Source organism: Rhinopithecus bieti, unplaced genomic scaffold (genome assembly GCF_001698545.2).
Source record: "Rhinopithecus bieti isolate Rb0 unplaced genomic scaffold, ASM169854v2 scaffold_27185, whole genome shotgun sequence".
Taxonomy (NCBI): domain Eukaryota; kingdom Metazoa; phylum Chordata; class Mammalia; order Primates; family Cercopithecidae; genus Rhinopithecus; species Rhinopithecus bieti.
Genome location: NW_016812512.1, coordinates 125,350 through 150,349, shown reverse-complemented (window position 1 = coordinate 150,349; position 25,000 = coordinate 125,350).

The window sequence follows — 25,000 nt, the reverse complement described above, 5'->3', positions numbered from 1 at the left end:
CAGGGAGTGGCGGCTCACGCCTCTAATTCCAGCACTTTGGGAAGCTGAGGCAGGCAGTTTGCCTGAGGTCAGGAGTTTGAGACCAGCCTGGTCAACATGGCAAAACTCCGTCTCTACTAAAAAATACAAAAATAGCTGGGGTGGTGGCATGCACCTGTAAATCCCAGCATACTTGGGAGGCTGGACGGCAGGAGAATTGTTGAACTTGGGAGGTGGATTGGTTGCAGTGAGTCAAGATTGTGCCACTGCACTCCGCCTGGGCAACAAGAGTGAAACTGATCTCAAAAAAAAAAAAAAAAAAAAAAAAAAGAAAGATGATATATCAACGGGACAGAAGAAGAAAGAGAAGAAAGAGCCCAGAAATAGACTCACATAAATACAGTCAACTGATCTTTGACAAAAGAGCAAAGAAAATGCAATTGAGAAAAGGTAATCTTTTCAACAAATTGTGCTGGGAAAATTGGACACCCACATACCAAAAAAAAAATTGACATATCTTTCAAATTTATTAACAAGTATTAACTCAAAATGTACTACAAACAAAATATAAAATAAAACTATAATACTCTTAGAATGCAACACAGAAAGAAATCTAGATGACCTTGAGTTTGGTGACGACTTTCTAATTATCAGTTAAAAGGCATGATCCATGAAAGAAAGAATAAGTTGTACTTCTTTAAAATGAAAAAGTTCTGCTCTGTGAAAGACATTGTCAAGACATAACAGACTGGAGAAAATTTGAAAAAGATGTATCTGATAAAGGACTAGTATCCAAAATCTACAAATAAGCCTTAAAGCTCAAAGCTCAACAGTAAGAAAATAAACAACCTAATTTAAAAAATGGGCTAAAGTCCTTCACTAATGCCTTGCCACAAAAGATATATAGATGGAAAGGAAGCATATAAAACCTGCTCCACATCATAGTTCATCAGATAATTGCAAACTAAAACAACACTGAAATATTATTATATAACACTTAGAATGCTGAAAATTCCGAATACTGAAAAGACCAAATGCTGGCAAGGATGTGGAGCAGCAGAAACCCTCATTCATTGCTGGTAGAAGTACAAAATGGTAAAATCACTTCTTTGAAAGATTGTTTGGCGTTTTCTTATACAATTAAACATTCTTGCCATATGATCCAGTAGTTGTGATTTGGTATTTACCCAAAAGACTTGTAAACTTATATCCATATAAAAACTTGCACACAGATATTTATAGCAGCTTTATTTCTAATTACTAAATCTTGGAAGCCATCAAAATGTCCTTCTCAAGGTAAATGGATATGTAAACTGTTATATCTAAACAATGGAATACTAAAAAAAAAAAAAGAATTTATCAAGTCAGGAAAAGGAATAAAGGAAATTTAAATGCCTTTCACTAAGTGAAGAAAAGATAAATATGGTATGATTTTAACTATGTGACATTCTAGCAAAGGCAAAGCTATAGAGATAGTAAAAGGTCAATGATTGCCAGGGGTTATGGGAAAAGGCGGTATGAAAAGGCAAATCACAGTAGGTTTTCAGGGTAGTGGAAATAGTCTATATGACATTATAATGGTGGATTCATGCCATTATACATTTGTCCAAACCCGTAGAAGCTATACCACCAAGAATAAACCTTAATGCTAAACTATAGGCTTTGAGTGAAAATGATTTGTCAATGTAGTTGTTCACTTGTATCAAATGCACCACTCTGATGGAGGATGTTCATAAAGTGGGAGGCTATTCATGTGTAGGAGCAAGAGATAGATGGAAACATTTCATACCTTCCTGTCAATTTTGCTGTGAACCCAAAACTTCTCTAAAAAAAGAGTATTTAAAAAGTAAGTAAAAATATTGAGCTTTTAGAAATTATATAAAACAATGTATCGATAAATATAAATACATACATATAAATAATGTTGATGAAAACCTCTTATTCAAAGCCTTCTAGTGATTTCCTACCATACTAACAGTAAATCCCAAATTCATGTACTCCAAGCCTACAGTCCATCATTTTTACCATCTTATATATTTTCTTTCAGAGGTAGTATAATATAAATTTCAGAGAGGAAATTTGTTTTTTGGTCTTCTATTTCTACATCCTAGATAACTATCTGGCATCTTTATAGGCATTAAGCAAATATTTGTTGAATTAAGAATATTGAAAAAAAAGAATTCTGTTTTATAGCTCTTCTATTGGAATCTTATTTTGTCAGCATTTCTAGAAGTGACTACCTGTATCTCAGTTAACCTAATGATTAAATATCTTCCATAATTATTGTTCTGTAAATTATTTTCCTTGCTTCTATGCAACTCTTTGACACTGCCCTAATTCATCTGGGCTGCATGTGGTTTTTGAATTTATACATACGGTGTTCCTGGAAACAAGAATGGAAATTGAACATATGAAAGTACTGTTTTTTTTTTTTTTTTTTTTTTTTTTCAGTCACAAATCCTGTAGAGAAAATGGGGTTCATTTTCAGGTAATAGAAGTATATTATAAAGTGCTTATACTATTAGCTATGGATACTTTCACATGTTTATGATATTTTTAAAAAGAAACAAAAAACAAAAGGCTTATATAAAAACAAATATAATTAACTACCTCTGTATTAGGTATATTTGCCTTGTAACAAATTACCCCCCACAATTAGTGTCTCAAAACAACAAACATATACTGTTTCAACACTTCCTAGGGTAAGAAATTGGGAGTGGCTTAGTTGGTTCTAGCTCAAGGTCTCTCATGAGGTTGCTGTCAAGTTGTCTGCCAGGGCTGCCACTGTCTCAAGGCTCAATGGAGGCTGGAAAGTGCACTTGGCAGATCACTCACTTGGTTGTTGCTAGGCTTTTAGTTCCTTGGTGGCTGTTGCCCAGAGGCCCCAGGACTCTCCATAGGGCTGCTTACAACATAACATCTAGCTCTCCAGAGTGAATAATACAAGAGAGAAAGAAAAAATAAGAGCAAGGATTTACCATGGCAAACCTCTTGTATACACTCCTCTAAGGACTGAAGCTCTCGGGGGAAGCCCTGCTATTACAATCAGTGTTACCATGAGTACAAACTAAAACTGAATTGTTGAAAAAAAAAACGAAATTATTTCTATTATTGTTGACCTTTATGAAAGGAAAACATTAATTAAAGCCAGGTCAAAGAAAAAAAATGCCTCCCTGATCTCTGAATAAGAGATCCTAAAATTATAGGTAACTAAGTTCAGAAGAAAATGGGAGAGAATACATGAAAGAAAGTGAAATTCAATTATATTTTGTTAAAAATCACCAGAATCCACAATGATTAAGCTCAACATTACTGTGTGACATTATTCTATAATAACTGATTTATAAAATTTTCTATTTTGATTATTCTATTTTAAAACTATCTAAAACTTATAGACAGACACAAGAAATAAGTTTTAAAAAATGATATCCTAAAAAAATATAAAGAGAAAAACCAATGAGTTCCTAAAAAGAAAGATGAAAAGAGGACAGGAAAAAAGAAGGAATAATAGTTTAATAGAAATGAAAAGCAATCTCACTCATAAGTGGGAGCTGAAAATGAGAACACGTGGACACAGGGAGGGGAACATCACACAATGGGGCCTATTAGGGGGTGGGAGGCTAGAGGAGGGATAGCATTAGTAGAAATACCTAATGTAGGTGACAGGTTGACGGGTGCAGGAAACCACCATGGCTTATGTATACCTATGTAACAAACCTGCATGTTCTGCACATGTATCCCAGAACTTAAAGTGTAACAATAATAAATAAGAAATGAAGAGCAATGGAGGTTGTACATAAGTAAAGGGTTTTTCCCCCATTTTAAGCCAAAATCATTCAAATGGGGCACTCTGGTGGGTTCTAGAGTTTTTCTGCTTGAAGATATTCATAAAGAAACTAAGAAAATATTTTCACAAAGTATTTCAGATGTTTACCTGCCTAAAGGCAGGCAGCTTGAACAGAAAATTTCTCAAGGTCCTTATATATCTTTTATCTTATAATTCTATAATTTCATGGTAATTCAAACCACTTTATACTGTCAATATTCTCTATTTATGTGAACAGGCATCAACTCCTGTATCTTATTTCATTTATAATACAAGAGCTTGAAAAGCACCTTCAGCAGCAATTTGTACATGATCTGATATATTTTTATGGTTTTGTAAGCATGAAAGATTTAAAAGAACTGTACCAAGGGCTGCATTATTTATAAAAGGAAGGTACGAAACAGCATGTCGTAAAAGAAATTAAAACAGAAAAGCAGTAGAATGCTAGTAAAAGTCTCCATTTTTACTGTATTTTCAGACGAAAAACAAATCTAAGCTTGGAGATGGTGATGAAGGATCACATGAACTTCCAGCAACCACTAAGAAAATTCCTTTGTTACCATAATGAATAAGATCACATAATATACCCAAAAACTTTGCTTTATTTTCACGTAGGGACATACTGAGGCCTTGGCAAAGTAAACATCAATTGGTTGGTTTACTATGGCCTAGCCTTTTCCTTATGCTTCCTGTTAACAACAAATTGAGAAACAAATTGAGCAACAAAAAAGAATTTTAACATTTACTAAAATACTAACTTATGTGTGTCTCCATTTCCTTATCTGTAAAGTAGGGAATAATAATGGAACTTACTGTATGAGGTTGTTGAGAGAATGAAATGAGCTGATCCATTTGAAGGCTCGTAAGTGCTTATTTATGTTAATTATTACTATAGCAAAGACTTTCTTAACCAATCACTGATAATATATTAACCAAATTAACCAATGTTCTCCACATCCTATGTAAAACATAGTAATTAATACTATGACTAGATTAAATCAATTTAATAAACCAAAGCAAACTAAAGTGTATGTAGATAGAAGGCTCCCATTACACTCATTAGAAAAATCAAGTAGACTTTTTTTATTTGATTTTGAAAAAACCTTAAATGTTGTACACAGTGCTTTTGATTGCAGTTCATGCCAGAAGAAGACACACAATGTCAAGTTCCCAATCTGATACATTAACATCTGACAAATTAATATGCATTATATGTTTTAAGACTATAATGTTTAAGATACATGTATATATAATTTCCCATAATTTTTTAATTTAACTTTTTGCATTAGCTGATTGTATGCTGATGTACATTATCTAGTATAGAGGAAGATATTAATAACAAAGAAAGCAGAGAATAACCAAGGAAAGAAAATATTCGGCTAAGTTAGTGTGATTAGGTTGCAAAACAAAAGAGCAAACTTTGTAATGCATGTAATACATTCGCAAATAAGTAATTTGAATACTTAATAAATAAATTAATATTATCAATAAAGAGAAGGCTATTTACTTGGAAATTTTGCTGAATACCTTTGATATTTTTACAAAAAAGAATTGTGATATTCTAAAATATTGTTGCTTAAACCAGATAATACATTTAGATGATTTAGATGAAAAAAATCATTAAAAATAAAGATGCTTTCTGCTTTTAGATCACATTGAAAATTTCTTTAAGTTCTTATTCTACTTGAGTTTTTAAAAAAGCCTTGGACGTTGTGCACAGTGCTTCTGATTGTAGTTCACTCCAGAAAGAAGACACAGAATGTCAATTTTCCCAATTGTGGGACTCATCTGACACATTAACATCTGGCAAATTAACATGCATTATATGTTTTAAGATTATCATGTTTAAGGTATATGTACATATAATTTTCCATAATTTTTAATTTTTAATTTAGCTAACATTTTGCATTAGCTAATTAATTACTGATTTCAATTCTGTTTGAAAGAGGGCTTACAAAGTTTTCTTTCTTAAATTGGAGTATAAGCATGTGAATTTCCTTTATATCATTATTTTCTCCTGCATTCATGTATTTGAATATTTCATAATATGTATGTGTGAATGGGAGACAGGGGAATGGAGACAGTGCTAAAGGAGAGGATTCTATGAACAGTGAAGTTAGCTGAGGGTTTATGATTGGCAAAGAGGGATTTGGGGGTTTTTACGGCTGTAGATCAGAAGACTCAGAGTGCTGAAAGTTTGTATGCTGATGTAGATTATCTAGTATGGAGGAAGACATTAATAACAGAGAAGAGAGAATAACCAAGGAAAGAAAATATTTGGCTAAGTTAGTGTGATTGGGTTGCAGAACAAAAGTGGATTGTGTATTTGACTTTGATAGAAGAAGGATACTCTTTGCTTTAACAAGAAATGTAAAAACAAAATTCCCAGAAACCTATCTATCTGCCTCTCTATCTATACACACACACATGTCATTTATAAATAACACAAGTTTTGGTTTCTATCTCCAGTTCCATCTGGAGCTCCAGCTCTAACTTATTTGAAAACAATTAAAATCTGCAACTGGATGAAATTTGAACTCCTGCAAGATTCCAAATAGATCTGGTTTCCATAGTTCTCCACATTTTGGAGTGTCCTTTGTCAGAATTACATATGGATGAACAGAGTTAGAGAGAGGTTTGACACATATTATCAGAAGAGCTAAGGATATTTGAACTAATCAGATTTTCTCATCATAAGTGGTTAAATGGTCAATATATGTGAAAGCAACTCAGTAGAAACAATTGAATCCTCTTGCTTCCTCTCTACCTATGACTGGCCCAAGCCCTTTCAAGGTTTTCTTCTAAATATCTCCAAATCTGCATTTACTTATCTAACTGCACTAGCATGGCTTAGTTCAAGCTCTCATTTTATCTCACTTGGGTGATTGGTATGGTTTTCTTACTGTGTTCTTGCTTCTAGTGTCTCCACTCTTGTGATCTTCTGAAAACATAAATATAATGGCATCATTTGCCTGTCTAAAACCATTCTGTGACTCTGTGACATGTAGGCCTCACAGGACAAAACCCAAGACCCCAATATGGCATATATGGCTAACTATGATGTATGTCTCACTCAGGACAAGCTATATAATTTTCCCAGAGCAATGAAAATTATATATGAAAATGTGGACCAGGCGCGGTGGCTCATGCCTGTAATCCCAGCACTTTGGGAGGCCGAGGCAGGTGGATCACGAGGTCAGGAGATCGATACCATCCTGGCTAACATGGTGAAACCCTGTCTCCACCAAAAAATAGAGAAAATTAGCCGGGCATGGTGGCGGGTGCCTGTAGTCCCAGCTACTCAGGAGGCTGAGGCGGAGCTTGCAGTGAGCCAACATTGTGCCACTGCCCTCCAGCCTGGGCGACAGAGTGAAACTCCATCTCAAAAGCCCAAAAAAAAAAAGAAAAGAAAAGAAAATGTGGGGGGTGACATTACTAACAAATTCAGAATTTCAAGGTGGGTGACAGAAAATCATTCAACCTAGCATGAAGTTTTCCAAGCACAAAACCCTGTGCTATTGAACATGGTATCATAACCATGAAGCTGGTCTTGATCTCACTACTTACCACATAATCTTTTAAAATTTCCTGACAAGTAGCCTCTGGTGTAGCAATTGCTGACAATCATGTGTCACTTTCATACGTGTTTATACTGCTTATGAAAGTTCTATGTGGCCTAACTTAGTAGGATTTTTAGATCAAATTATATTTGTTTGGGTTACAAATGTTAAAAGAATTGGAAACAACTTTGTATTTGAAGATAGTTGAAATGGTCAAATGGTGTTATTAAAATGTTTTATTATATAGAAAGCATGTAGCCTGAAACTCAGTTTGAAACCCACCCTAATTAAATTGAGAAATTAGAAAATTTCCTGCCTCTAGCAAGGGATGATGAACCAAATTAGATTTTATGTTTCTATTGATGTTTTCATCTCTACCATCTCGATCATTATTTATTCTTATATTAGAAGTTTTTCAGGGAGTGTATGGATAAGTTATTACTGTGAAGCATGAAATCAAGTATAACCAGAAATAATAATTTTGAACATCAAATCGTTAAACAATATGAGATATTATAGGCCCTTTAATAGAAGGACATGTTATAGGAATTGGAAGGACTCATGACATCAAAGAAAATGTATCAAAATGGTGATGATAATGATTGAAGAGTTATAGTAGCATTAATTTTAAAATAGTCTAATTTAGAATCATGAGTAAGTTTGAATTCGTGAAATAACACTTTTTTGGGGTAGTATAATAGGTAGACATTCTCCCTGCTTATAGATAGTGTGAAGTGCATGGCAAATAAATTTTGCTTTGTGAACAAGTCTAACATAAGAAAACCTGTTTTGTTTCATAGTTTTGAAAAGCAAAAACAAACTAAAAATAGTTTGAAACAAAAATTGAAACAAAAATGTTTCAATTTTATACTTCCTCTAATAAGCCAAAGAATGTTATTTTATTTTAATATCTCTAGTTAGGATTTACGCATCAGAAATCATTTTACTTAAAAATCTTTGGCCCTTTAAAACTTGTTGTTATTGAAGATATTTTTATCTCCTTTTATGATACAAGGCCTTAATAAAGGAACTTGAAAAATGAATAGAAGAAAAATTTAGTTGTCTAAAATATACGTAAAATTAATCTATATAAATAAATTAGTAGGAAGTTAATATACAGGAAAAAACAAAGGTTAAGGCAATTTGGTAGACGGTTATAGTAATTTCAAATAAAAAACTAAAAAGATTCAATAATGCATGCTGAAATCCCCAGCTTTTTACGAGCTGGTATTTTTAATAATTGACTAAGGTGTCCTTGAGGTTCCTAGGAATACTGGTCCAGTAATGGTCCCACTTTCCAAAGCCTGGAATAATTCCATTATAATACAAGGAGTTTTTCACAGTCTTATCCTAGGAAAAAAAGATTGTTAAAAATAATTAATCCTATCATCCTAAAACTTTAAGGCTTATAATAGCATTATTAGCTTGAAATCTATATATAAAGAAATAGAAAAAAAAGACAAAAATTCACAGAACTTCTAAGGATAGAATTTTCACCTTAGCAAAATATATAGAAAATATAATTTTTATATAATTTTTTATTTAAGAAACTATTTCAATGTTTATATCTATAAATTATTTCTGTATAAGGCTAATTTTAAGTTTTAAAACAAATATATGGGGAAATATGAATATAATTTTATGTTAATAAACATGCTTTTTTTCTGAGATCCTTAAACTCTACATGTGGTATTTGGTTTATCTTCCTGTTATTGATACTGAACAGATAACAAGAAATTATTTGCCTTATTTTTACATTTTGCCAAGATAGTAAATTTTTTCAATTACTGGACTAGCTGGCATAATCAATTTAATGTTTGATGCCTTCTCTTTGGGACTGCCATATGGGTATATCTCTATGGTGCCCCTGCATAGAAGAGGCTTGGACTTCTCTGCAACACTGATGCCAAGGGTAGCTGTGTAACTTGCTTTGGTCGATACAATGAGAGGAGACATGTGATGTGCCATTTATATGAAACAGCCATCAAGTCTTTCCTGCACTGTCTGTCTTTTTTCCCCATTAATGTAATACTCTGCATCCAAGCACGATGCAGTCAACCATCGTGCAAGTGACAAGTGAATGAGAAGTGAATCTTTGTTGTTGAAAGTAACTGAGATTTTGGCAATCATTTGTACTATTGCAAAATTTAGCTTAATCTGAAGAATTACATTAATATTTTTAAAACATATCTTGTTCTATACTTGATTTTGTTCATATTTACTTTATTTGTAAAAACAGATAATAAAATAAAAGCCATAGGGAGCAAAACACATTTATAAATAAGCAGAAGAAATGAAATTGTGTTGATTGCCTACTGTCTCATTTAACCCTCATAACCATCCTGAAATATGGGGAGTGTCTGACTGATTTTTAGATGAGAACGCTAAGGCAGTTTTTAATTAAAAAAAAAAAAAAAAACTCTAGCTGACTCCTGGGATAATAATAATTACAATGTCAAATATATGTATATATAATTAATACATATGTAATATGTAACATATATAAAATTAGATTTTAATTTTTGGAACAGAAATGTTTTGCAACGAATGCCCCATCAACAACTATGAAATCAATTATATTCATGTTAATATGAATTTAATTAAGGGATAATATAGTTAAGCTGAAATTGTATCCAGCCTCATAATGAATATGGTACCTATTATTAGAGCACAGTTTTGTGTTTATTATTGCTTCTAGTTCAGTAAGCTTACACTGTTGTACGCAGTATGTTAATTTACTTATTATACCACATTTCTCCTTTTGAAGGATTGATACACTATTTTTTGGACTTAACATCCTACCATTGGAGTGTTTTTCCATCCAATTGGTCCAAAGGAGAAAGTTACATATGAAATTTCTTAACTTTTTCCCCATAAAACTTAAGTAATTAAAACAGTACTATTTAAAACAGAGACAATGACTCTCTGCAGTAAGTGGATACTTAAAAGTGGTAATCCAAATAGTTTAGGATACATTTACATTACTTTTCTATAAACATTGAAAGTGACAAGCAGTCTTAATATATAGATTTACAATAAAGAGATATATGATATCATACAGATATAGTGGTTTCTTGAAACCTGAACATACGGAACCTATGAAAACAGTGTTAAGTAGCCTGTTGAGTCATACAGCTCAACAGTGTTGTGAAGCCCAGATTTGAATCCGATTGAGTCTTCTTTTCATGTTCCCATAAAATCAGAGGCTCTAACTATAGCATGATCCTGTTTAAGTAAATAGCTCAAAAAGTCCACAAAACTTATCATCTAATAATAATGACTGAAAACAGGAAGAACTGTGTTGACCAAAAGGATAGCAAAATGTCAGACAAATATATCAATATGGAGAATATAAATCACAGATTCAGAAGCAGATATCAATAGAAGTAACAGGTTTTTTGGAGAATTAATGTCAAACTCATTTATATTTCTATATCTTTTATTTATATTGCTATACTTGCAAAAATGATTGGCAATAACATACAGTAAAAGAAACAATAAAAATAAGGAAGACCAGTAAAGCCAGGTAAAAGGACAGAAGAAAAATAACAATAAAATAAGAACACTAGTTTGATAGAAGTTACTGTACTTTAGCACAAAACATAATTCTGACTTCATAGTCAAATTAAAATGATATTCTGTAAATTTTATACCTCCCATTTCTTAATAAAATTAACCTATTTTTTTAAAGTTAGACACCATTGATAAGATATAGATAGCATAATAACAGTGCTTCAGGGAAAGTAAACTTATTCAGTGGTTCCAGAATTTACCCTACTATTGGATACAAAAAGGTAACATTACTTTTATTTTTCTCAATTAAATTTAACCTACTCCAAAAATTCACTCTCTGGACTTACAGGAAATTGAATTTAGTCACTCTTAAATATCACTAACATTCTATTCACAATAGTGTCAATGTTACGAGCCTGATGCAATTTAAGCCTTTGAGAAGGCATGCCTGGTTTCTCTGCATGGTCAATGAAATGCTTTGCTTTGAGACCACTCATCTCTTAACTGTGGGTGGCCATCCCTCATAAGATATCATTGTCTGCAGTCCACCCTCTCCAGGTGTACCACGAAGTAATTTTCTCAGAAGTGTGCTACCTCAGTGGGTACTATGAGGGAGCTGGCACAGGGCCTCTCTCTTGTGGAACATATGAGATCTCAATTCCTTTTGAAATTTTGTGAGAAGCTCTTGAGATAACCTTCTTTTTCTTCATCTTCCACCAACTACATACATGCTTTCCTATATCCTCTCCTTCCCTGAATTGATTGTAAATATTCTCCCACTAAAGTCCCATTATAAAGACAATGCTTTTGGGAGTTGGAAAATTGGATGTGGTATTCAGTTTATTCTTTTTATGCTTACTAATTTATTTTGTCAGATACACTTTTTTAAAAAAAGATTAAGTCTTAAGGATAGTCAGAGTTAAGTTTTACTGATTTGTTGCTGGTGTTATGTCAGACTTGGAATTATAGCATTTTACTACTTATTCTGTTTACACCAGTAAATTTTAATTATTGAAGACAGAGAAAATGGAAAATTAAAAGAAAATTATTCTTCTCCCAAAATAAGGTGCTAGAAAATGGTCCAAAACATATTAACTTGTCTTATACCACCATCCATTCTCTTTCTTTCTCTCAATGTGGTAAAATATACATCACATAAAATTTACCATTTTCATTGTTTTTAAGTGTGGAGTTCAGTGGTATCAACATTGTGGGGTAACTGTCACCACAGTCTACCTCCAAACTTGTCATAGTTCCAATCTGAAACTCTCTATCCACTAAATAATACGTCCTCATTCTGCTCTCCCCTCAATCACAGGTAACCACCATTTTTCCTCCTGTCTCTGTGAATCTGAGAAAGATTTGACTCTTCCAAATACTTCATATAAGTGGAATCGTACGTATTTGTCCTTTTGTTTCTGACTTATCTCACTTAGCATAATGTCTTGATGGTTGATCCATGTTAGAGCGTGTATCAGGACCTCATTCACTCTCAGTTGTACTCAGTTTCTTTCTTTAGCTAGACAATATGACTATGTTTGTTTGCCAACAAAGTTAAGAAAGGAATTAGAATTAATGAGCTTAGTGAACAGCAAATTAAAGCATATCTTTTGAGAGAGACAGAGAGGGAGAGAAAGAGAAATGGCCTGGGGAGCAGACAGGGAAACTGCAGAAGCTGATATGATAGCACTTGTATTTTTTTCCATTGCACTGGAAAATTAATTTGAACACTTTTCCGCACTTCTTCATTTGTGGTTTACATTGGACACAGAGCTTTTTAGATTTATTGCTTGGTTTGAAAATGGACAAAAGCTTTATAACAGCCTCCCTATCCATCTTCTCTTTTCCAAATCTTGTGAAAACCAGCAGGTTTTTCTATTAAAAACCTAGTCATGTGAATCCTATAAGAAGATGTCATTGTTATAAAACAATATAGTGAGTGGTGAGGACAAAGACTGCCAAGTTAAACACAAACGGTGAAAAATCTGTCCACATGTTCCCACACCCTTAGACACTTATTCCAGTGTGAATTGCCTGTGAGTTTCTTATGACAAAACTTGGCCCACCAGGCAGTTCATCCTCAGAAGGGCTCAGCTCTCTCCAGAAACTGCATTCATATTTCCCAGATGATTATGGCTTTTATCAAAAGCAGAAGTTGAAGAACAGGAAAGCTCAGCATCAGAAAAGTAGTCCAGCCCTGAGGACGAGTTTCACCTGCAGGCCAGTAATGGTAAGGGCTACAGAGCAAGGCAGTTGTTGGGTTTGGCTGCTCAAAGATGGTAAAAGGCAGTGCTCATCAGATTGCAAATGATTTTCTTATTCTGGAAATAAACAGCGTATTTGCAATCTCAGTTTATGTTTTTTGTCTTTAAAATATATAAGGCAAATGTATCAATAAATGCATAGTACTCAGGACAAAAATAAAGTACTCTAAATGTGTGCATAATATTGTTATAGCTATAGATGTGTCTCTACCTATATGCCCATAACAATATATATTTCAATAGGTATTTGTGAATCCTTCTTATAACTTTCTTGCATATACAGATAAACTCATTGGAAATTTAAAGATTACCCAGCAGACGTAGCCCCCTGCTGCAATGACCAGCCCAAGCAGCCCTAACTCTGGAAAGCAGCACTTGTCAACTTCGTGACTTTTATTGGCTACATAGGTATCTCGTCCCACCATGAGGATGAGATCAGGAAGCCTTTTTCTTGTTGGTGAGCCTACTCTGTGATTGCTGTTTTGTAAACCCACCTGCCTGTTTTGATACTTAAGAAATTACACTGAGTCTCAGGGGCCAAACAGCGTTGCCACCCTTTGCTTGGGGTGTACGTGGTGACTTCTAAATTGCAATTTGTGCCTGTCAAAATATTTCATTTGTGGCCTGGCTTAGCCTTTTCCATGCTGAATCATGCTATATAAAACCATTTGTCATTTTTCCTTCATATATATGTCAGACTTGGTTTTCTAAGTTCAAAATATTCAACCAGACAAACAATAAACCCTAGAGCATTGTCTCCTTACAAGGCCTTTAAGCCTTTTCTTCCACTGGGGCTTAATATCCTGGCTTCTTTCCTCAATATTTGTGGTAATAATGCACTCTCCATTTCATATGAAGTGACTTTCTAACTATCACTGATTAAGCTGTTCCTCAGTGCCCTGATTTATATCCCTGAATTTTTCATCCTCCTACCAGTGATAAACCGAAACAAGCCCTTTGCATATAATGAATTGGCCTATGTACAATGCAGACAGATGTATTATATCATTAAACACTGTGTTAAATAACTCTTGAATTACAGTTGAACTGAGGAAATACTTACATCCTTATATTAGGAATCATGGAAGTTGTTTGGGGTTTTACATTGAAGGTAGAATCACAGAACTATATATATTCAAGATAAGACAGTACTATTCATAATGCACAACATCAACATTAAAGTTTCTTTCACAAACAGAAAAATAAGGGAATTACAAATGCTCTCCGTAGAATGCAGTTCCTTGATTATATAATGTTACCACTCTACAACTTCCACATCATATATTAAAATCTAAAAAATTCTAAGCTCTGAAAGAGAAAGCTGCACAATAGAAACATCCACATTTAAGAAGTGTTGCGGTATAAAACAAGAAGCAATAAAGTTACAAAAATAAAACACCTCATATATAGTTTGCTCTTAGTAGGCATATCTTAAATACAGTATTGAATTGAAAGACATTTTAGTCTGATAGAAAAGTGGTGAATGTGAGAATTTAGAATTATCTGTGTCTGTATAGAGCTTATATGCCCAAATATCTCTACAAATAATTTAGTGGGTCTGATATATATGTCCATTCACACATATGAAAGAAAAGAGGGGAAAAAGGATTATCAGACGTGTTAAGCAAATGGAATCAAAAAAATAAGTTATTTTAAAATAGCCATTGATTATAGGTTTATTCTTAAGATAGTGAAGGAAACTCAGATAATTCAAAGGAAAACCTGTCAGATGAACCCATTATTTTGCCTCACATTCCTAGTTCTTTTCCTTTACAGCACCCTTTAGAGCACATCTCACAATGCTATATATACACTTATTTGGGGATATATAATTTTTGTAATTTTTATATTCCCCATTAGATAGATCCTGAAAATCTATATAAACAGGGACTGTTTCATTTTTATTTACTGCTGATTACTTAGCCAGACACACAGTAGTGCTCAAAAAATACCAGTAAATTGTATGAAAGTTTTTCTTCTTTTTATATTTCAGGAAATAATGACTCAGCTGTTTTTTAATAAATGTTGTTATGTATATTTAAGGTTTAACAACATGATGTTATAAAATACATATAGACAATAAAATGGTTACTATACAGAAGCAAATTAAAATATCTGTCATATCACATAGTTACTTTTATTTTTGTGACAAGAGCAGCTAAAGTCCACTATTTAACAAAAATCTCAAGTATCTCCCAATTTTTATTGCCTATAGTCCTCCTGTTTATACATTAGCTTTCTAGACTTGTTCATTCTACATATCTGCTACTTTGTGTCCTTGGCCAAATCTCTGTTTGCTACACCCCTAGCCCCACCCATGGACTTTTCTATTTTCTACGTATTTTGAATTATCCGAGGATTTATTCATTTTCATTATTTAACTCATGTTTACTGAAGGCCTGCCTATGTATCATTTCTGTTTTTTATATTGTACATGCCTCTATAAACAAGATACCTTCTCTTCAAGGAGCCTAAATTCCTAATGTTCAGAGGAAGAGACAAACTGAAGGACAAGTTTGGCCCTGAGACAACGTTCACAAAAAGATGAGAGGAATGAAAAAAAAAGCATCAATTCTTCATTTAAAAGCTATAGATATAGCTTAAGGAATTAATGATGAATATTTCTTTTCATAATATTCTCAATGGGAAGAATAAGCAAATGTAAGTTTTATGATAAAAAGATCAACCAATAGTTGGTACAATAAGCAAAACAAAATTTTCACTGTACAGTAATATATTTCATTTCAGTCATGAAGACTAGCCTGAGGCATCAGGTCAATTAATGTAATAACTTGGCACATAGAGACTTAGCCATAACAAGTAAAATTTAATTTAGTGGTCTCATGCTAATCATCAAGGGTTCAGAAGACAGCAACAACATAATTAAAGAAAAGGAAAATAGAATTTATGAGGTTAACTGAAGGAACTACTGCAATATAGCCCAGAAAAGGAAGGCTAAAAGATGTTTAATTTCATTTTTTTCTAACACTTGAAAGAATATAGAAGAGGTATGATATTAGGGCCAAAGAACTGGTATGAATGTTAATACAAATGTGCTAATAAAAAATGTGCAACTAGGGAATTTGGGTATTTTATATTTATTAACATTTTTTCCATAATATTATGTGATTTTTGCTCTGGAGTTATGGACAAGAAATAATTAACCATAGGCTATAACATAAATGAATAGAAAGTGTTTTGTTATCTCTGTGATTATTATTTAGTTATTTATTTATTTTACAGAGATGGAGTCTACTCTGTCACCTAGGCTGGAGTGCAGTGGCATGCTCACAGCTCATTAGTCTTGAATCCTGGTCATGTGATCCTCCTGTCTCAGCCTCCCAAGGAGCTTGGACTCTGGGGTGCTCCACCACCTGGTTCTGAGGGTATTTTTGTGAGGTTACTTGAGTTGTGCTTTTGTAGCACAGATTGGAGATGTGTAATAAATTGTGACCATGCTGTCTCTTCTTGAAAAGAAGTATCAATATTGGTTAAAATAAGCCTAATAAACTGCAACAGACACGATTAACCATTTAGTATGCCCACTAAAAATTAGACTACCAATTTTTCTCACTGGACTCCTTTTCCTAAATTCACAAAACCTTTTAGTGCATGAGAAATTCATAGCTAAGTACCAGAGCTGAGTCCGTGATTTGTACTTTTATTTCTGCAACCTATTGAATATTTACATTAAAAATTTCTGAATACAGTTTGTAAGCTAACGCAGAGTGATTACTTCAGATGTTTTGAAAAGTAATTTCATGCTCATTTTTTTCTAGTGGTTTTATATGCTTTAGTTTCTTAATGCTAAAATGATTTATTCTCTGACTCACAATTCTACTCTGATTCATACTACTTTAATATTTCATTCAAAGATGATTAGATTAACAAAAAAACAAAAAAAAACTTATTCTGAATACAAATGAGTAAAATAGATAGACGTTACTGTTATCATCCTATCAATTGTAGTTCAACCTGCTAAAATGACTCAACTATTTTAAGGTTATGAAACCAAAATGTGATAAAAGCATTAAACAATTTATTCTTCAAAGTAATTGTTTTCCAGTTCTATAGTTAAGTTAACATTGAGTCGTTATTAGGTTTCCCTGTGTGTTCATGGTTATTTGATATTCTATGGTCTCTGTTCATAAGTACCTTAAAATATATTTTAAAAGATAATGGGAGGCATCTATATAAAACATTAGGCAATATTAGTTCAATACATAACCAAGTGCCTAATTGTATATTATAGACTATATTTGTTCACTAAGAGAGGACTATTAGTGTTAGTGAGGGGCAATCAGGGAACGTTTTATAAAATATGGAGGATGTTGTAGCTTGAAAGAAGACTGGAATTGGCTGAAGAAAGACTGAAATTGGTTCAGAGAAGTCAAGGAAACTACAAATAACAGACTCAAAATAGAATTTGTGCTGGAAGAGTAAGAAAACTAAACTCAAGGCTGGGTGTGGGTGGCTCACGCCTGTAATCCCAGCACTTTGGGAGGGTCAAGGTGGGTGGATTACGAGGTCAGGAGTTCGAGACTAGCCTGGCCAACATGGTGAAACTTGTCTCTACTAAAAGTACTAAAATTAGCTGGGTGTGGTGGCGCGTGCCTGTAATCCCACCTACTCTACTTGGGAGGCTGAGGCAGGTGAATCATTTGAAGCTGGGAGGCGGAGGATGCAATGAGCTGAGATCGCGCCACTGTACTCCAGCCTGGTGACAGAGCGAGACTCCATCTCAAAAAAAGAGAAAACTAAACATAATAGGATGGTCATAAAGGCAAAACTTTGGGAAAATTAGGTGCAAAAACCTGAATGGTTCATTGAAGAGCTCAAACTTGCTCAGAAGAGCCAAAGAGTTGATTACAGACACGAATGCAGGGACATCGGGTGGCAAGACTGCACGGTATATATTGTCTAAATGAAAAAATAAACAAGAAGCATAGGCATCAAATACTATTCACTGGAAAAGTTAATTTAGGAGAACCAGCAAGAAAATATAGAAAGATTATATTGGCAAATCCAAGATATGTTTGTGTTGCTGTTAGCAATACAGAAGATATTGTTGTTAGTAATACTAATTTCATTAATGCTATTTTTTCTCCAAATTTCTACCTTTTACTTAATCTTCCACAGTAGGTCTAAGTGGTTACCCCACCTCTCCTAACTCCACCCCCACCACAGGTGCACAATCTCACAGGAAGCCCTGGTGGGTTGGAGTGGGCTCACAGTATCGTCAGGGCTGACTCCTTGCATCTCTTCCCACCTGCATGTAAGTGCCTATAACGGGATTATTTACAACATGAAAACTGGAAAATGCTACAAATCAAGAGTTTTGGGGGAATAAAGGGAAACAGTTTTGTAAACATTGATTAACACACCACTGTGCACAACTATGTATTTTACCGTATTCTTTTCAATTTTTTCTTAGTTACAATTTTGGTTCTCAGCTTCTCAGTTTTTATGAACCAATAAGAAAATGGTTATAGAATATTTATACTGCTTAAGGCTAGTAGACTAGAAAACATGAACATGAAAGCTCATAATCTATTCTTGTTAGTGGAATGTAATGTCCACAGACTATGAAATCTGATGGAGTTACTCTCATAAAAATGTTTTTCTAAATGCCTAGGTTTTCCAATATTCCCTGATGGATACACTATAAGAAGAAAAAAAATCAAGGTTGACTTCCATGATAAATCCCTGTGCTAGAACGGATATCCCACAAGACGCAATCATCAAATACCAGGTAACAAGACATCTTTAACAAGAATTCCTGTTTCAGGTGAATTTACACAGTGGGTAAATCATCCAGATTTTAGGACTTGGGATAAGAGCAACAATCTTCAGACAAATCTCTGCAAATCACTCTTCATAAATTGCTTTCACAATAACTTTAATAAATCTGAGATCCTGATATATCCAGCTAGGAGATCACTGAATCCCTTTCTAAATATATGGTGACACTGTGACTGACAGCAGGGTATCAATAAAGAAACAACTGCTTGAATAAAGGAAGAACCTTGAGCTCCCAGACTTGCTAGGGAACTTACTTCCATATAGATTGGTGGTGACAGCAACAGAGTTATTGCCCATTTTTTTGTGTGCCACTTCGGAAGTAATAGCATCTACAGATGATAGGCATGTCATTCATTCATTTACTCAGCATAAAAATTAAGTTCTTATTATGTGGCAGGGAATGCGCCTGTCACTATCTGTCACCTACTGAAATTACAGTCTATTAGTGAAAACGACAATTAGCAGTTACAAATCAGTTCAAGAAAGGTGTTTCAGACAAGAGAGAGAATGTCCTTTTAGGGAACTGAAAGAAATTCAGTAGGGCAGGAGATGTTGTTAGGGGCAAAATTAATTACCAAACTGCATGTAACTCAAAAAAGGAAATTGGTATGTTTTCTTAAGAAAAATAGGAAAGTATAAAATGTTTTCTTTATTTAATATGACATACAGGAGTAAAGAAATGACATTTTATTTTAGAAGGAACTACAATGTAAAAGGAACAATATGTGTATATTTCAACAATAGGCTTAGGCTTCATATTTTAGTAAATTAATATATTTGGAAAAATGCAGATCCCTGATGGGAACTAAATAGGTCCTCTAGACTGACAATAATATGTGCAAACTCATAAGAATTAGCTTACCAGGAACAGAAAATTAGAAATTTGTCAAGGCAAGAGCAAACTGCCCTTCTGCCAAAGATTGCGTCATTGCAGATGGTTATGTAAGGCGGTGTTTTAACGTGGGAATTCATCCCACTTTTTGCTTCATTGTCTGCCTCTTAACAGAAACAAATATTTGGAAAGTTTTCCTGCCCCACTTTTTCTTACTAAGCTGGTGAGTGTCCCTACACTTTTCTGCACACCCATGACACAAAGAGAGGAAGAAGCTTAAAGCCACATTGAAGATGTGCAGCAATTACCTATGGTGTTTCAGGCTCAGAGCCCAAGGTGGAGCTGTTTGAAAAACGATTACCCTTCTATTTATCTGAGGAGTCCACTGCAGTATATTTGTTTAAAAGAATGCCCTACTTAAAATTTCTGCCTGCCATTTTTAATTTCTGTTGATAGTGTGGTATCTCATAGCATATCAAGCTACTGTGTTAGCCAAACAAATAAAAGAGAAGCTGCTTCTTTAAAAGACAATATATTATCTTAGCTCTTTATGTTGTATTCCTTTTGTATTTTCTACTACATGAGAGACTGTATTTCTCAGCTGCCGAAAAGTCTCCAAGTTATCTTTATTTTGTTTCTCAATATATTCAAAGATGTACTTAACTGAGATCTTTAAAGAGTTCCACCCACCGTGTGTATCTTACAGAAGGTGTTGGATAAGCAATGAAGACATGAGACATAATGACAGTGGTGATGATGATTCTGGTAGTCAAATTTTCAAAGTGCAAAAAATGGGATTAATCCCATATCAGTATTAAAATCACCATAGTCACTATTTTTTTCCCTTGACATGCACATTACAAAACAGTTTATTATTTTCGCTTGCCAACTGCATTCTATAGCAGTAAGCACTATAAAATTGTGAAGAACTCATACTTTCAATTGGGCAAACTTGAGTCAGATTACTGGCAGTTTTAGTAACTACTAGTGTTACTCAGACAAGTTCCTTAATTTCTCCAGTCCTTAGCGTCCTCTTTCATAAAATAAGAAAAGCAGCAACTATAGTTAGAGGCGCTGAATGAGACAACATACATAAACCGCTTAGCATATTGTAGGTACTTAATGCATTTTCTTCCCTCTAAATTTGGAGGAAAAAAATGTGGACTTACTACAAATTTATTTTACATGCTCTTTTCAGATATAAAGGACTAAATAATATGTTTTCAGTAGAAATATTTTCTTTAACATTCATTCATTATAAAAGTTTAATTTCCCTTAATATTTATATTTATCACTAATTTAATATATTCTGTTATAAGAATAATTAATGATCCTATTTATTTTGTTGGTATATATTATTATACCTTGAAATCTTTCCATTCTTTTGTTGTTCCTTTTCAAATATTCATTTTGACATCCTCCTACAAAGGAACACAAGATTAGATTGAATAAATGAGCCCTTTTTCCAATTATTTAGTATTCTATACCATGGTTTCTTCCACTAAATTTATAATCAAAGCAAACCTTGACATGTTTAATTGTGGACAGCTGGAAAATAACAGCAGAGGCACTGAATAGGCACATGGTAAAAAGAAATAGGATAACTTATTGGAACAATCCAAAAATGTAAAGAATAAAGTGAGACTTTCAGAAAAACAGGACAAAAAAAATAGTTGTATTGGTACTTATAATGACAAATCATCATATATAAAGAATTTAGCTATGTTTATGTAAAGCAAGACACACCCATACCCTCCCCACTCCAAGTACATACAAGTCTTCCCAGGCATTCTTGCATCTTAGTAACACTAACATTTTATAAAATGGAAACAAGTAAAAAACAGAGGGGTGAGATTTTTTAAGATTTGTTCCCCAGTTTAAAATTAAAGATTTGACCAACATGGTCTCTATACTGCTATGTGACACTAAGATCATTATTCCATTTCTTATGTGTATATCATCCTTTTTGTTTTGCTGTTTTAAAATTCAAATTGCAAACATGAGTGAATATAAATCTACACATAAGTTGAATAAATGTTTATATACTATGCATGCAAAAATTTCAAACCCACAAATTTCTTACCAATGATCTAACACAGAGCTTTAGTTCTCAAACGAAAAGGACATTTTACATTTTAGAAGGATGTGATTATGCTTCTACTACATTTTACATATTTTAGAAGGACTCAATTAAATATATAAATATAAAACAGATTTCTCAAGCAGAAAAAGGAGTACACTACTTAACATTCCAACTATTCATATAAAAACCTGCAATAGTAACTTATGGCCTATTGATGATCAAAATAAGTCAAATGATAGTGAATCTGGTTTCATACACTCTCACATATAATACAAATATAAAAGGCATACAATGTACAACAGCTTATTTCTCTTCTGGAATATGGTCTGTCACTTAACATGGTAAGTTTTCAGCTCAACATGACAATAACTTGTCACAGTTAATTTTTAAAAAATCAAATAAACAAATTAATAGAGGGTAAGCAACATGGACTATTCATTTCAAGAAAATATGAATGAATTCAAGCAACACTAACCATAATTTAAATATTAGCTAATTCTACAGACACATAAGTATCTGCCTATGTTCACAACTTACATGTTTTTTAGTGTTTGAAAAATACCAGTTTACAGTAATTCCTGTATGATACATACTGAATGAAATCACTTTTGTTTTTTCTCAGAGACTCATCATAGGTTGGCATTTTCTTTTAAAATTATGTCTGCAATAATTCTCAATGTGAAGGAAACTTTAGGATTAATTAGCTTTTTTGACATTATTATTCCTCAAACAAGGACAATTTACTGGATAGCTTCACATTGTAGAATAACTAATGACCCCATCTCTCTTTGGCACTCAAATTAAACATCTTTCAATGAAAACAAAAAACAGATGTTCAACATTAGCAGATGTCCAGGGTGACACACTAAACATATGCAGGGAGTGGAAATCCTAGCTCCACTCACATGTGTGAGAAATGCTGACCAGTGCATGGAGGATTTCCAAGCACCATCACTTGGTTTTGTAAGAACAGAATTTCATTCATGTATTAGATAATGAGATCCTCCCACATTCCAATGTCTTTCATGTGCCAAATCTATTTTTTTCACCAAAGTGTAATGATCTACTAGAAATTTTAGACCACAGTTTTCTTATTTTTGTATTATGTCTACATAAAAGAACAAAATAAGCAAAGAACTATAATATACAAAAATAATTTTTCTGCACTATCAAAATAAATTATTAAATTTATCTATTTTCCTTAAATTCCAAGTGGCTTCCACCATTATTCACTTTGAACCTAATCAAATGCCATCTTCTCAGTGTAGACTTCTCTTGTTCAATTCAGGCAGAATCTCTGAATTGAACTATCTATTTTTCTCCCCACTAGAAGCTTTGTGAAGGCAATGAGTCATCTGATTTATGATTCTATTTCCAGTGCCTAGAATAGAGGAGGTGGTAGATACTCAACAAATTACTTGTTGGTTAATTGGAAGAAGATATAAACAGTCATTATTTCCTCCTCCCTTTTTCTATTACTTTATTTTGGGAGTTCGTGGGAGGTCATTCCTTACCAATCAGTGCCACAGTACTTTGAATAATGTCTCTAAGATTTTTCCATGTTCTTACATGTAACAGTTTGTTACTCTTTACAAATGAGTAGTATTCCAGTATCCCCATAAACTTCACTTTGTTGATTCATTTTTCTGTTGATGAATATTTCTGTTTTTCAATTGTTCTATTATTAAGACTTAGACTGTTATGAACATTCTTGTAAAAATCTTTTGTGTTTCTTTTTGACACTTCTGTTAAATACTTAGGAATGGAGATGCTGAGCCATAGAGTAGATGTAAGTCTAACTTTAAAGGAAATAGTCAAAGATTTCTCCAAAGGTGTGTAATTTTACACTAACATCAGCAATGTAGAGTAGTTCCAATTGCTCATCACCTCACCCTGTCACATGCCAACTTATGACACCAAAGTTATAATTGTCTATGTTTAGTTCTGGAATCTTTATGGGTCTGCACTTTACGTGTAATGTGTTTGATCGGTCCTGAATTACTATTATATTATTCTTTTTTTCATAAAGTGAAGCTAATGATTATTGTTCATTTTTTCCCATGCAAAAATATTTATTTGTATCTTACTTCTATCATATTTAAATTTTAGCCATACTGGAAAATATGAAATAATATCTACCTGTGATTTTAAATCAAATTTCCCTAATAATTAGTGTTGTTGAACACTACTTTATGTGTTTACTGGACATTTCCGTATCTTCTGCAAAGTGTCAGTCAGGTGTTTTGCCCATTTTATAATTGGGTATTTTTCCTAATACTGTTGGTGCATAGTAGTACTTTATACATTCTGCATACACATCCTTATTCATATTTATGTACTGTGAATATTTTCTAAGTCTAAGACCTTTCTGTTGTTTATATTAATCCTATCTTCTTATGAGTAGATATTGATGAAGCCCACATTATAACTTAAGAACATTTTATATCAGTGACTTTTTTTGCCCTGCCAAAGACATATTTCCCCACACCAAATTCATAAATATATTCTCCTATGTTTTGTTCTAGAATCTTTAAGTTTCTGGGATTTATGCTTAAATGTTTGATCTGTCTTGAATTTTTCTTCCTTTTTATAAAGATAGAGGTTTAAGTCCATTTATTTCCCATAGAAATACTTTGTGATAAAGATTATCCTTTTCTCTTTGAATTGATTGGAGTTTTGTAAAAAATCTATTAAGAACACAAGTGAGGGCGGAGCAAGATGGCTGAATAGGAACAGCTCCAGTCTCCAACTCCCAGCGTGAGCGACACAGAAGACCGGTGATTTCTGCATTTTCAACTGAGGTACTGGGGTCATCTCACTGGGGAGTGCTGGACAATCGGTGCTGGTCAGCTGCTGCAGCACGACTAGTGAGAGCTGAAGCAGGGCGAGGCATTGCCTCACCTGGGAAGCGCAAGGGGGAAGGAAATCCCTTTTCCTAGCCAGGGGAACTGAGACACACAACACCTGGAAAATCGGGTAACTCCCACCCCAATACTGCGCTTTAAGCAAACGGGCACACCAGGAGAATATATCCCACACCTGGCCGGGAGGGTCCCACGCCCACGGAGCCTCCCTCATTGCTAACACAGCAGTCTGCGATCTAACCGCAAGGCAGCAGCGAGGCTGGGGGAGGGGCGCCCG